The sequence below is a fragment of the Condylura cristata genome, unplaced genomic scaffold (assembly GCF_000260355.1).
Source record: "Condylura cristata isolate star-nosed mole 26May11 unplaced genomic scaffold, ConCri1.0 scaffold00017, whole genome shotgun sequence".
In the NCBI taxonomy this organism is placed as follows: domain Eukaryota; kingdom Metazoa; phylum Chordata; class Mammalia; order Eulipotyphla; family Talpidae; genus Condylura; species Condylura cristata.
Genome location: NW_004567118.1, coordinates 27,155,825 through 27,160,121, shown reverse-complemented (window position 1 = coordinate 27,160,121; position 4,297 = coordinate 27,155,825).

Sequence of the window (4,297 nt, the reverse complement as noted above, 5' to 3'; positions counted from 1 at the left end):
TGAGTGCTAGAGCTCTTGAAGCACCTGAGGAACACTGGAGTGGTATCGCAATTCCTCTGCATGGCTTCGAGCCAGTGGGGGAAGTCATAAAAAAGATCTTGGCTCAATTTTAGGAAAAATTTTATCTACAGAGCTGTCAAAAACAGAAGGAGCGGCTCGGGGAGGTAGGAAGTTCCTTGCTGCTGGAGGTGTTTGAGCAAATGCTGGAAAACAGCTTGGCAATAACTTTGAAGGTCTCCCCAACCCAGGAGTCTCTGGGACTGTAAGAAAATTGACATGAAGACTGCTCAGTACTGTGAGCAGACCCTGTAGGAGGTGAGAGGAAGGTGAGACGCTGAGTCTCTGGACTGTGAGGGAATGAAAGAACACGGTGGGGGGAAATGGGGAACACCCTCACCATTGAGATGATCTACATTACAGGCAGCATGTATGATCGGCAAAGGTTTACTTCCTAAACATTCACAAACATAATTGGATTCATCTCCACTCATGGCATAGGAGCACACACAGATATATGGCTTTCCTTATGGAGGAAAAGTCAGGCTGTTAAACTCAATTCATTGCTTAATTCAGGCTTTGAGTGCTGGCTTGGTGGGTGTACAACCTGTGCAGGTGCATGGACCCTGCACTCAGACAGATCCCTTATTTGGCTTCATGTTCTTCTCTCATCATCTTAAATTCTTAATTACTTTTGAATCAGGGGTCCTGCATTTTCACTGTGCACTGGACCCTACAAATTAAGTGGCTAGTCCCTCAAAACTTTACTCAAAAAATTTTCATGGTCAAATAAGTGCTAGATAGTGGGGTCATACAGAGTTATATCCAAGGTGCTCATCTTCACTCAGGGAGTGAACAGGGAGGTCAGTGGAGTAGGAAGACTGAGATAGCTGCTGTAGTCACTAAAAGCTTGCAAGAGGGACATCCAACCTAGATAGTAAAGTCAGATGGCAGGGCCTCCCTGGTGGTGCAAGTGGTCAAGTCTCAGCACTATGAAGCTATCCACAGCCACTGCAGCATAAGTTTGATCCTTGGCCAGGAGCTGACTCACATGGTGCGGCAGACCTCTCCTGTCTTGCCCGCTGCTCCCCTCAGCAGTGAATTTCAGTCAGTCTGTCTGTTCTGCTCACCACTGTCTCTGATGAGTCCTCTCACACCGCTTTTCTATACCTCAGTTTTTATATGCATAAATAAAAGAAAAGAAAAATATTTTTTTAAAAAAGAAAGAAAAGCCAGAGGGTAGAATAGACACCACACAGGAATCAAGGTCTAAACTTCAATGGTTTGTTGAAGTTCATTCTTCCATTGTAAGAGAACGGTAGACAGGCTTAGAGCTGCTTAACCAGGCCTATACTTCCCACAATTCCTAGCAGTTAGCAGTGATCATGTGACTAAGTTGTCACAAAAGGATGAGCAGAAATGAAATGGACCACTTCCCGGTCCTGACTTCAAAGCATCCTAGTGGGCTTCTCCATACTGGGGGAAGAATCTGAATGTGATGGCAATATAGTTTGAGTCATGCAGGTGACCATGAGGACCCCGAGGTTGTCAGACCAGCCACTAGAAGGATTTTAGGTTTCTGAACGACGACAAGGGCAAGACTTCTCACCTGCGTGGACCACTCAATTGTCTTACAACTACTGTGTGAGCTGTAAGAGACTTGTGATATTTAGGCCACTGCATTCTGAGAACTCTTTCATAGCCTACATTATCAAGCATGATGGATAAATAATAGGTAAACATGTGAAAAAAGGGAGAGAAGGCAAACTCAAGACACCTGGTTGAGAAAGAACATGGCATCTTCAGGGAACTGGGAGTGGTGGTTCAAGATGCTTGAAGCCATAGCTGTGGGAGGAAGGTAGCACCTTAGTCAGCTTTGCTGTTATAGCAGAATTCCTTAGGCTGGTGACTGAAATAATAGATAGGAGGCTAGGAACTCCAACTCTTGTTCTGTGCACAATTCTAAGTACCTGCAATTTCAGTACCTGTCAGGGCTTTCCTCCCAGGCCCCCGAGTTGGAGACAACCACCTCTCACATGGTGGGGAGACAGATTTCTGATAGTCTTTTCTCATTAGGGACACTAATGCTATCATGGGCATACCAATCTCATCTAACTCTAATCCAACCCCACAGGTGCCACCTCCAAACAGTCTCACTGGGAGTTAAAGCTTCTGTGTCTAAATTTCAGAGGAAGTCACAGTCAGTCCTCACAAGGTAAGAAGGGAAACTGGGTGACACCTTGGATCTTGTGTGCCAGGACTTGTGTGTGTGGTGAAGAGCTTGAATGTCATTTTATAGACAGCAGTGAACCAAGCTAGGGAGTAGCATGATCAGACTAGCTGTTTGGTTTGTCTGTTTGGGTGGCAACCAGCAGATTTTCCTAGTTTATGGGGGCTGGGCAGTAATACAATTGACACTCACATATCCACCTGCCACCCAGCTTGAAGATTCATTATGGATGATAAAGTTCCAGTATTCCTTTCCTGATTCTGTCTTCAGCTTAGATTTTTTGTTGGATCATTTGTGTGTCTGAAGGGCACTTGAACAGGGCAAGAATGGAAAATAAACGAGCATTACTGAACATCCAGTGTTTCCTCAGCTCCATGCCTTGTACCATTATGTACACATATTGAAGAAACAGCCATAGCAAGTGGGAAAAAACCAACCTTGTGCATTCCCAGGAAGAGATGGCTCCCTGGGGTGGCATCCTTGGAGGGACACTGTTTCTAGAACACAAATCCAAGATGTGAAGAAATGCTTGCCCAGAATCTCTAGCCATTGTCTATCTTACTTGATTCCTAGGCAGAGAAGTGGTGTAGTCAAAAGGAACCTGATATATGTCTCTGGAAATTTTTAATTTCTGAGGTAGACTTTGAAGAATTTGGGGACACAAGTGGTAGTTCAACTTTTTATCCAGCTGACAATTGTGACTTTGAAAAAGAAAGGAGAATATACTGGAATGAACAGCTGGTGATGTTGATGGTGTTGAAGAAGATTTCATTTCCTGGGCAAGAACCCAATATGCTAGATTATGAGGCTACTGGCAAAGGGTGGAGAATGCCACAAAGACATAGTAGAATGTTTTTGGCAAGACATTTCCCAATGGTATCAAGGACATTTTAAAAGATTCTTACGGGACACACAGCGGACAGCTGTTGCGTTTGTTTTCTCAGCACCCATTCTCCATCTTCTTTTAACAGCCTCTGTATTTGAAGGGAAAACATTCATCTTCTACTCAGAGTCTATGTAGCTTGAGGGTGTAGCTCCCATCATTTGGCTCCCAGGGAACATATAACCCAGAAAAGTCTATCAAAATCTCAATGATTGTTTCACAGGTGCACGTGACGTAAGCTAGTATAATGAAATTTGTCACTATCCTTTGCTCCAATGATTGAGAATGAAGTTTGCTTTCTTTCTCTATTATAGTTGCCACAGTGGTAGACTATCTATAAGCCAGAAGCTTATGATAGCTGCCTTACCTTAGTGAGACAGAGAACAATGACAACACAGCAGAAAACGGAGTTTACTAATGGAGGAGTGAGGAAGGGGAGGGTGGAGAAGGAAGGAGAGGAAGGAAGAACAAAGGGAGAGAGACATTTCTGAAAATATTACAGCACCTGGGTTTGGTCATGTCTGATAATAACCTGAGGTTTTCAATTCCCTTTCTCTCTCCCTCTTTCCCTCTTCCCAGTTTAGTGTAGTTTTAGTTGGCTTTATGCCACTGATAGTTAAGAATGCAAAATATCTGATCAATTGTGATTGAACCAGAAACAAGGTAATAGACACAGTGTTGCTATTCTTGATCAAAAAGACAACCAGAGCAGAGCTTTATTTGTTTTATTTTATCTTATTTATTGCCTTACATACATGCCTATCTCTGAATGAGAAGGGCATAGGGAATAGATAAAGTAAGATTTCACACTACTGAGAAAATAAATATATACTTTCATAAGCATCATGTCACATGGAGGAAACTCACAACTGGAGTGTGACAATGGAACAATATATGTTGTTCTAGTGGCAAGGGGAGATTGGGTAGCAGCATGAGTCACAGAAGCTCTGTCCATCAAATTGAGAGCTTTTGGGTCAGAATAAAGAGAGCCATAGAAGTAAGGACTCACTCGACCCCCTGGGGCCAAGGAAATGTCTAGAGATGCTTTCTAACACATGTGTCATACAGGTCCTAGATAGGGTTTTCACGGGGAATTCCGCTTATCCAGATATAAGCTGGAATTCTCCTTCTGCTAAAGTTTAGAACGTCTCATAAATTATTAACTTACTTCACTAACAGTTTCTCAG